The following is an 11,722-nucleotide window of genomic DNA, read 5'->3' on the forward strand; positions in this document are numbered from 1 at the left end:
AGGGCTAAGAACAGAACATTCCTACCTTGTTTTGAAATGACACTGTACTTTATTTTAGGAAGAGTGTATTGCATAATAAATAAGGTAAGAATATATACAGAAAAAAAAATTAGACAAATATGTGCTCTGCATATGTAAAACAAAAACAAAAACGAAACAAACAAAAAAACAAATGTCATCAACCATTATAATACCCATGTTTACCTAACTTTTATTAGTTGCATTTATTTTCAATATGCTGAATCACGTTAACATTTGTATAATTTCCAAGATTACTTGAAACAATAATTTTAGTACTTTATTAATGTCCCTTGTGGCATTCTTCTGGACAAATTATCCAACTTTGAGGTACATAGGTTTTAGAAATAAATTCTTTACACTGAAGGTGGTGAGGTACTGGAACATGTTGCCCAGAAGTGTTGCGGATGACCCACTACTGGAGGTGTTCAAAGCTAGACTGGATGGGGCATTGGGCAGTCTGATCTAATGCTGACTTGGTGATTGGCAACTGTGCCTGTGGCAGGGGAGTTGGAATTAGATGATCTTCGAGATCCCTTTCAACCCAAGCCATTCTATGATTCTATGATTCCATGATCTTGTGAATCTACGACTCTATGAATTATATCTAACTGCATAGAAAGTGATTGTCAACAGATGCCCTAACCTGAGCATCAGAACCACAGTACTCATTATGTGAATGCCTGTACTGCCTTAGAAATTGTCTATAAGACTTCTAAATGCTGGTGTATTTTTCATGCAGGCTTTAACCTGTCTTCTGGTCCACATGCAATTCTACAGTATAGATTTGTCTCAGTGGTGACAGATTAGGTATATGATGCTGATACATTATCTGTTACTTTGCCTAGGTAAAAATATATATGTAGTTGTTTAGAATCATAGAATCATATTGGATGTCCTGAATTGGAAGGGACTCCTGGGGATTGTTGAGTCCAACTCTTAGCTCCACATGAGACCACCCAAAACTCAGACCATGTGTCTGATAGCACTGTCCAGATGCTTCTTGAACATCAGCAAAATCTGGTTCAATGACTACTTCTTTGGGGACGCTGTTCCAGTGTTTGACCATGCTCTTGGTGAAGAACCATTTCCTGATATCCAACCTGGACCTCCCCTGTTGCTGCTTCATGCTGTTCCCTTAGGTTCTATTGCTGGTCACCAGAGATAGGAAATCAGCACCTGCCCCTCTACTCCCCTTTGTAAGGAAGCCGTTTAGTAACACTGCTGTTTGGTTTCAAATCCATGTTGCAGTGCATTAAAAAATAAAACAAAACAAAAAAGTAGGAAAGATTACTTTTTTTTTTTTTTTTTTTCCGGATAATTGGTGAAGTTCATGATAATTCTTTCTTGATTTAATCAATTTGTGTTCTAATCAGCTACTGCTGACCTTGTTTTAGACACCTATCTCTGAATTAGCTAATTAATTATTCTATTTTATAGTCAACAGAGGAAATAATGTAGCACTAGAAGATAATTAGACTCATCCTGAAATAGGCCAAATAAATCACTGTCTTTTTACTGTTGTTTCATTCCAATTACTTCAAAATAGAAGTGTAGTGACTAAGTAAAAGCTAAATGTTATCTTTAGAATATCTTAAATTTCTGGAGACTATTCTGAATTATTCATTATAAATGCTCTTAATTACAAATTGTGTCCTCTTTTTTTTTTCTATTTGTGAATTGCTAGTAAACTGACCCCAAGATTGTGATTGTATTTGCTATTCATACACATTTGCCTATTGCCTGTTCACAGCTGCCTCACATTGACTAGTCATTATTTGTTATTTTTAGTGTATGATTGTTCATCTTATGTGATACTGGTTTTGCTCTCGGATTGGCTCACACATCACTGCGCTAAGTAGGACAACAAAGAGCCAGAGACAATGGTGGATTATAAACATTATACTATGAACAAATTTTAGTCAAATAATTATTCATGCTAATTTCAAAAATAAATCCAGAATTCACAGACTTTTGGATGGCAAGTGGCAATCTTGGCTCACACAGAACAGTTAACTCACTGTTGTATATTAGTGAGCATATTTGTATATTAAGATTTACGTTATTTGAACTGCTGTTCCTACTCCTCATATGTGATCACAAAGGCCCCCATAATCACCTATGCAGTATTAGTTACTTGGCTTTTGAGAGCTGTGTTTTGCAGACAAAGAAGTTTGGTGTAGTGATAGGAAGTGTTCACTGTAAAATGCTGAGAGCTAGAACTGAATGATAAGTAAAGCAAAGATACTCAAAGTTAAGAACACATTCTGAACATTAGCAGTTTCTCTAGAAGTGATTACCATAAAACCACTATGGACTCATGTTCTCTGATCAAAGTGGAAGAGCAGAGAAAAAAGTTATCCTTTCAATTCAAGGAATGTTATAATTATCACAATAGCCTTCAAAATCTTTCTTGCATCACATTTAAATTGTTAAAATTAGTCTACATGAATTCCAGCATAGTCTTCAAAACTTCAGAGAACAATTCCAATTGCTTGTATTTGAACACCTTATCAGTTTCATAGGATTTTAAGGAACCTGATATATAACTTATATTGACAAGATTGGCACTTCAAATTAGCTGTACATGAAACAAAACCAGATAAATGTCTCAATACAGCAGAGTCCCTCACTTGTCTACTGCAGTAAAAGATGAGGAAAAAAATGTTTTATAAATGCATAAGTAAGAAAAGGAGAATTAATGCGAATGTCCATCTTTTATTACATGCTGGAAGAAACATGGTAAAAAAGTATGAGGAAAATACTGAGAATCTTAATGCCTTCTTTGCCTCAATCTTTGTTGTTAAGACTTTGTTGTACTCAGAGAACCCACCCTCCTGAGTTGGAAGATGGTGAGATGGATCAAGATGAAACTCCTATAATTCAATGGGAAATAGTAAGTGACTACTACACTATTCAAATGCTCATGAGTCTATGGGGACAGATGGGATTCAACCATGTGTGCGGAAGGAGCTGGCAGAAGTGTTCACCAAACCACTTTCAATAATTTATTAGCAGTCTTATAGCAATTGAAGTCAGTGCTGAATTTTTTTTTCTTCAGTTGGTTGAAATGAGTTCTGTTTCCCAAGGAATAACTGCTATTTTTTTCTTCTTTCTTTTTTTTTTTTTTTTTTGATTGTTTAAGAAAATTACAGTTATATGTATCCATTATTTTAATATAGAAATAGCTAATTAATAACTTCTTACCAAAAAGAATACAGAATACAGTAATAAATCCAAAGACATGGATTTGAGTGTGCCTGTCTGAAAATTAAACAGAAAATAGGTAATAATAACTATTCACACAAAAGACCTGAAATTGCCAAGTGAATTTTATTTTGTAATTCTAACTATTAGACATTTTTCAGAAAATAGTAACAGCATGTTTTAAACTAGAGGAAGAAATAGAAGGGCATGAAGAAAAGAGGGAAATGACAGGCAATTAATTATATAAGTATATATATATGTGTAAATACACAGATAATTCTACAAATTCCTCTAAAAATAATTTTCTTTTTAATCCCCTGAAAAACAAACAAACAAAAAGCCCAAACACATATAATTCCAAAACACTGACTTCTCATCTCCTACATTTAACTAGTGCTTTATGAATAATATTTTTTGATCCATAATCAAATAGAAAATGAAAAAGTTAAAATCAGAAAATAATAGAGTGCTTAATCAGTAAATTGCACAAAATAAAAATTGCTGCTCTAAACCGAACTAACAGTGCTATTTGCAGAAATCAAAAGAGCAGATGTCTATTATAAAAGTAAATAAAAATATATATTATTAATTAATAAAATTGTAACACTGAATAACATAAAAAATGACTGATTTTTACTATCACTAGTTGTATAAAGTCAGCTAATTCATTATACAAGTAATGGGTAAAATTTATAGACAATTTTATGCCACTAAATTGAGACCTGTGCCTGCTATCTGATTGATAAAATGTCATAATTTTTTTTTCGTCTGATTTAAAGCAGATATACATTTAGTTTAGAAAATGAGAGTTCCTTTAACCTACTGTTTTAATTATTTTGTTATTGTTTCTCTGTCTTTAGTGGAATAAAAGACATTTCCAGGTGACAGTTAATTTCAGTTTAAAAAAAATGTTAAAATTCTCTGTAGGCACCTAGTTTTCTCCGTTGATTCTCATAAGAGGGTTTGAATTAGAAGAGACCTTTAAAGGCCATCTCATTCAACTCCCCTGCAGTGAACAGGGGTATTTACACCTATATTATGTTTTTCAGAGCCCTGTCCAAACTTACTTTGAATGTCTCCAGGGATGGGGCATCCACCACCTTTCTGAGCAATCTGTTCCAGTGTTATGTTTATTCTAAAATATATATATATATATCTTATGTCTAGTCTAAATATTCTCTCTTCTAGTTTGAAACCATGTCCCCTTGTCCTATCACAACAGATTCTGCTGAAGAGTCTGCCCCTTTCCTTCTTACAGTCTCCCTTTAGAAACTTCAAGGCCACTATTAGATCTCCACAAAGCCTTCTCTACTCCAGGCTGAACAACTCTAACTCTCAGCCTGCCCCTGTAGTAGAGGTGTTCCATCCCTTGGATTATTTCTTTGGTCCTTTCTGGATGTGCTCCAACAGGTCCATGTTTCTCCTGTACTGAGAACTTCACTTCCAGATGCAGTACTCCAGATGAGGCCTCATCAGTGTAAAGTAGAACGGCAGGACCACCTCCCTTGACCTTCTGACCATGCTTCTTTTAATGCAGCCCAGGACATTTCTTTCCCAGTCTTTACCTTCTGACCCATCCATCTCTTGCCTTCCTTCTCTGACTTCCTACATCTGGGGTTGGAGAGCTCTTTTGCACTAAGGAGATGCCTTAAGGATCTCCCATCCCATTATGTAAGATGCCTACAACTGCTAGCTCACAGTATAACATTAAATTTCTAAAATCTAAAAAACATTACTATGCCATTATATAACATTAAACGGTATACAAGTTACATGATATAAAAGCAAAGATTAAATGAAAACCTTAGAGGAGTACTGTGTAGAAGAGAAATAAATAAATAAATATTCAAAACAAGGGAATAAAATATTTTGAAAGTAAGAAAGATTTTTATGCAAAGGCATAATTACATAAAGTATAAAAATCTCTTCTTAGAAAAATGTGTTAGCTGATCAATGTTACCTATGCAGGAGTAACATGAAACCAGTTTGGTCAAATAGGGAACTGCTGAGTTAGGAATGACTTCGGCAGGGAAATCAAGGAGAAACTGACATGAGTAAATGACCAGTGAAAGAAAGACAAAAGCCTTCAGTTAAATGTCTCCTTCCTCCAGGCTCCCTCTCTGCTCCTGAAGCTCTAGGGAAATGGTGAACCTAGATCAGTGTTGTATTATCCTGGATGACCAGTGCTGGTTGAAACCCCCCCACACTTCCTGGGAAGGAAATCAAGGCTTAAAAAACAAGGAATACTGCACAGATGGCATTGGGCCTGCCTGATAGAGAAAAAACTTACCAGCACATAAATGATAACAGCTCATATATATATATATTTCATATAATACATTTCATATATATATATACGTATTCCAATTGGTCCTTGAGGACAATTGGCAAAATTTTTATTTTTTTATTTTTAATAAACATGGGAGTACAAAGATTAATGTTAGCACATCTATGCTGAGGAGCTGAGCGTGCAACTTAAACAAAATAAAGATTACCAGTGGAGATGGAACAAAATTTTGTGTTCGAAATTGCCAAAGCTAATTTCTGGCTCACAGGTGAGAAATTTATTTCAGTCACTCACTCTGCAATTTCACATTGTCCTGAGAAATTTTTCAGGTTTCAATGTTTTAAACAAATGACCTTGGCATCTGATCTTTTGCTTCAGATATTAATCCCACAGAAATAGAAAGGCTGTAATGTATATATGTGAAATTGTATTAATGTAAAACAACACTTTAATTAAAGGAACTTTCCCTAAAAAAGTGAGGAAGTAGCAGCGGTAGTATGGCTACCTACAGTCTAATTTAGTAGAACTTAAAGAAACAGTAATGATAATCTGAAAAGATCTATCTTTTGTGCTCTTTTTGCTTTGCTTTGTTCTTATCCTTCTGCACTGTTAGTGCTGCACCTAATGTCACACAAACAATGGCCTTCATTTTTCTGGGCCAAGACACATTTTCTTTTGACAAGAATTTTATTCATCCTGCAACATCTGCAGGAGATTGCCAATTTTCCTCAGCCCAAGTCTGCCCATGTGAGATTGGACATATCTTATATCCCTTCAAAAACTCTAGCAGCGGGGAGCAATCTGCATCATATTGAATCTGAGCAGCCATGATCATCTGGGGGAGAACTTGAGTGTACCCTGGGAATTCAACGTTCTCCTTTCTCAACTCACACAATTTTTCCTATAATTTCCTCTTGCACTCTGATTGAGGAGATATCCTACTGAATTTGCTAATAAAAATGTCTTGTCTAACTCAGTGGGTTTCGAGGAAGTTGGATGTTTTCCTGTCTTCTGAGTCACACCTCCCCTAGTCAGCAGAGGTCACTATCACAATGGAATCATCCAAAACTCAGGGGAATATACAAATCAATTTATTGAGAGCTTTCTTAATAACAACAAATAATCTACATGGAGGTAAAAATGGTTAATTTCCTAATAATAATTAATAAGTACTACAGGTAAGACAATATTAAGCAACAGCTACTACAAAGAATGACAGAGAAAAGAGAAAATAAAGAGAAAAAATACAAAATAGTGAGACAGACAGGCACGCTGTGAGGTTGTGATGATAGGCTGATGATTAACAGCGTACATACATACTCTTACTTGTCCAGAGTGGTTAAACCTCCTCTTTTGGAATGACAGCTTCTGTCTTTGGGGATCTCTGAAGGAATTCTTTTATACCTGTATTATAGGCAAATTTAAACCAGCAATGATAAGAGGAAGTAGGGAGACACCAGCTTAGTCACTGCCTTTACAGGACACAATAGTATTATCTCCCAGTGTTCTGTATCAAACTGATTTCATTTATTCTCAGACCAAGTCTTCAGCCAGAAAACAGTCCTGGGCCTTCCCATTTGAAATAAACAGCTCCAAAGAAATGATAGAATCATGGATTCATAGAATCATTAAGGTTGGAAAAGACCTTCAAGATCATCCAGTCCAACCATCCACTCATCACCAATAGTTCTTACTAAACCATGTCCCTCAACACAAAATCCAAACATTCCTTAAACACCTCCAGGGTCAGTGACTCCACCACCTCCCTGGGTAGCCCATTCCACTGCCTGACCACTCTTTCAGAGAAGCAATATTTCCTAACTTCCAGTCTGAATTTCCCCTGGCACAGCTTGAAGCCATTCCTTCTAGCCCTATCGCTAGTTACATGAGAGAAGAGGCTACCCCCCCAGCTCACTACAACCTCCCTTCAGGTAGTTATAGAGAGCAATAAGGTCTCCCCTGAGCCTCCTGTTCTCCAGACTGAACAAGCCCAGCTTCTTCAGCCACTCCTCATAAGGCTTGTGCTACAGACCCCTCACCAGCTTTGCTGCCCTTCTTTGAACCCACTCCAGGGCCTCAATGTCTTTCTTGCAGTGAGGGGCCCCAAACTGGACACAGTACTTGAGGTGCAGCCTCACCAGTGCTGAGTACAGGAGGACAGTTACCTCCCTTTTTCTGCTAGCAACACTGTTTTCTGATGCAAGCCAGGATGCCATTGGCCTTCTTGGCTACCTGGGCACACTGCTGGCTCATCTTCAGCCGAGCAATAATCAATATGACAAATGTTTACAAATGTAAAACTGTTCCCAGAGTGTTTCAATTGCCCCATGTTGATTTGAGACAATGCACTCCTTATCAGTCTCAGACACATCCAAAGCTCAGAAGGTGGGTCTATGTGAACCTAATGACATTCAACAAATCCAAGTGCAACATTGATCACTTTGGTCAAGGTGTTACCAGATACTTGGGCAGACTGGGAGAAGATCTGAAGAACAGCCGTAAAAACTTTTGGTAAATGAAAAACTTAACATGAGTTAGCAGTGTGCCATTGCAGTCCAGAAGGTCAACAGTATCCTGGGCTGCATCAAAAGAGGGGTGGCCAGCAGAGTCAGGGAACTGATTGTCTGTGGGGGAAGATGAAACTGTGAGCAAGTCAGCAAAGAGTTTATCAGACTCCTTGATAGACCCTATCACTGTGAAACCTTGGGAGTCTGGAGTGTAAGAGAGAGCAAATGCTATCTGTTGCATCTAAGGGTAAACAGGAGGTTCTGTTTGTATAAATTGTTAATCTTTTCACACTTAAGAAATCTTTCATCCTTTATCACTGTGTTTTGGGAGAAACTAGGCCAATTAACTGATTAGAGGGACAGGAATTTCTGGCTTGTAAGTGAACGGTATATAAAATGTACATTGAACACAATAAAGCAGAACTATTTGGAGAACTATTCTGATGCTACAAGAAACTGTGAGAGCTCTCTAACTCAACTAAGCGCCAACAATTGTCCCTCTATACTTTGTCCCTTGTGGGACCCTATCTGGAGTACTGTGTCCAATCCATGTGTCACTAGCTCAGGAAGGATGTGGAGCTCTTGGAACAGGTCCAAAGGAGGGCCACTGAGAATGATCAGAGGGCTGGAACACCTCTCCTGCAAAGACAGGCTGAGGAAGCAGAACTTATTCAGCTTGGAGAAGAAAAGGCTCCCAGGACACTTCATTATGGTCTTCCAACAATTAAAGGAAGAATATGTCAGGAGGAAAATCGACTTTTCAATATCTACATATTGATAGGACAAAATGAAATAATTTTAAACTAAAAAAGGGTTATTAGATGTTGGGGGAAAGTTTTCACTGCGAGGGTAACAAGGTGCTGGGACAGGCTGCCCAGAGATGTTGTGGATGTCCCATCCCTAGATGTGTTCAGGTCTTGATTGGATGGAGCCTTGGACAATCTGATCTAGAGGCTGGCAGCCCTGCCTGTGGCAGGGAAAATTGAAACTAGGTGATTTATGAAATCCCTAACAACCCAAGATATTTTATGATTCATTCTATGAGTCTATGAAAGATGATGGATGATGTACAGCTTCCTTATGAGGGGAGCAAAGAAAAGGTGTCGATTTCTGCTCTTTGTTAACTCATGAAAATCTCATGAAACTGCATCAGTAGAGTTACAGCTTTGTTATTAGAAAGAGATACTTCAGTGAGAATGAGGTCTGGCTCTGGAAAAAGCTTTCTAGGGAAGAGGTCATGGCTGTAAACCTGACAGAATTTCAGAAGTGTTTGGACAATGCTTTCAGACATATTTTTTGATTCTTGAGCGGTCCTGTGTGAAGCCGGGAATTAGACTTGATGGTGATACTAAGATGGGAGGATTGGCTGACATACTTGAAGGCTGTGCTACCATTCAACGCGATCTGGACAGACTGGAGAGTTGTCGGGCAGGAATCAGATGAGGTTTAACTGGAACAAGTGTAGAGTCTTGTACCTGGGGAGGAACAACCTCATGCATCAGTACAGGTTAGGGGATGACCTGCTAAGAGGAGCTTTGCAGAGAAGGATCTAGGGATCCTGTGGACAACAGTTTGGCCATGAGTAAGCAGTGGTGCCCTCATGGCCAAGAAGGCCAATGGTATCTTGGGGTGCATTAAAAGAGTGGAGCCAGTAGGTTGAAGGTGGTGATTCTTCCCCTCTACTCTGTCCTGGTGAGGCCATATTAAAATAATGTGCCTAGTTCTGGACTCCCCAGTTCAAAAAGACAGGGACTCCTAGAAGGACTGCAGTGGATGGCCACAAAGATGCTTAAGGTCCTGGAGCATTTTCCATATGAGGAAAGGCTGAGTAACCTGGGTCTGTTCAGCTTGGGGAAAAGAAGACTGAGAGGAGATCTGATAAATGTTTATAAATATCAATTATACGTAGGTGGCAAATTAATGAGTCCATTCTCTTCTTGGTGATGTGTTGCAATAGTACAAGGAGTAATGGCCTAAGCTTGAACATAGGAAGTTCTATACTAACATGTAAGAGCTTCTTTACAGTAAGGGTGATGAAGCACTGGAACAGGTTTTCCAAGGAGGTTGTGAAGTCTCCTTCTACAGTGATATTCAAGATCCATCTGAACATCTACCTGTGCAATCTATTGTGGGGTACCTGCTTTAACAGAGAGGTTGGACTTTAGGATCTCTTGAGGTCCTATCCAACCCTTGTAATTCTGTGATTCTGTGATCCTTGTGCATTCTTTCCAACTCAGGATATTCTATGATTCTGTGATTCTGTGTTGCTCTGTTAGTGCCTACTTGCTTGTTACTGAAATGTGTCTTCTTTTAGCTTTTTTATATCCTCCAGATCCTACAGTCAAGATTCTTTCTTTCTTCTGTGATTGTTTCTCTCTGGTTAATATTCAATTCATGATGTTAATTAATTATTATATCCCATCATAGATGAATGCATGCATAAAAGTTGTCACTCACATATGTACTGTGAAGTGCTAAAATTTTCATAGACTTTTACACATCTATGAACACAGTGACGTCATGTTCTGAATTCTCTCACGTGACCCACTAGGTCATTTTGCTATTAATGACTGTTTTTTTTAAAAGCTGAGGATATTGGTAAGCTTTTGGATTCATTGTGGGCTTTCTGTCCCTCCTCAGCTTTCTTAAAATATATGAACTTTCTCTATTAGGTAAATTATGTAGTTTTACTTGCTTTACCATTCTTTGCAATCAACTTCTAAATTAGAGTACTGTAAATAAAGCAATGATAAAAATTTACTTTAGCTGAAGAAAATATGAAGCAATTCTGTCAAGATTATATGGTAAGTAAGCAATAACAACTCATTTGGCCAAATGTAAGTTTCTGCTTCTAAATTATTTAAACTGCATATCTGTTATAGTCAGCAGAGATAAGAATCACTTCCAATAAATAGTAATTTTCTATTATATGTATAAAATATATCAACTGAATATATCAACATATAAAATGTATCAACTCTTGTCATTGACTACAAAGGAGCCTGGGAGCGCTGCTTAGATGTTAATGAATCACACTGCAGATCCTAGCTCCCACTTAATAGCCATCAAACTAGATCAGAGTGGATTCTAGAATGATAATTTCAAATGATAAATGTTCTTTTAAAACAAACTTAAATGATATGTTCTCTTCAGTAAAAAAGTTCACTAATTTTGTTTTGAAATCATTTTGTTAATTACTTAACATCTAAATAAACATAAATAACTTTGCCTGTTTTTCTTGTTTTATTTTCAAATTAAATCTATTTTCTTAGTATTTCATGTAACCTCAGTAAGAGCAGTACAAGAAATTTAACAATATTTAACAATAAAATCATCTTAAAATGAACTTTTAATGGGTATCTGGCTATGTAATAATAAACAACTGAAAGAAGAAACAGAGAAAATATACATTTTGCTTAGAAGAGAATGCATTTTTCAATAGAAAGTATTTTGAAGAATGTTTTTAACCAATTCTACAGGATGCTACACTGTGTTGTCTCCTATGTTTCTTTAGCTTTAACTGCTTACTGATTCCTGTAGTTAATCATGAAAATTGATGCATATATTCTGAGAAGAAATATCAGCTGCTGTGTGTGAAGACAAGCTTATTATGTAGGTCAGTGAATGATTCACACTAAATTCTTTATCAAGAGAATGCACCATTTCATGGTGAGTTTTCTCAGAGCAAATTACCAATTTCATT

This window comes from Meleagris gallopavo, chromosome 1, assembly GCF_905368555.1.
Source record: "Meleagris gallopavo chromosome 1, MGAL_WU_HG_1.1, whole genome shotgun sequence".
Classification (NCBI taxonomy): Eukaryota; Metazoa; Chordata; class Aves; order Galliformes; family Phasianidae; genus Meleagris; species Meleagris gallopavo.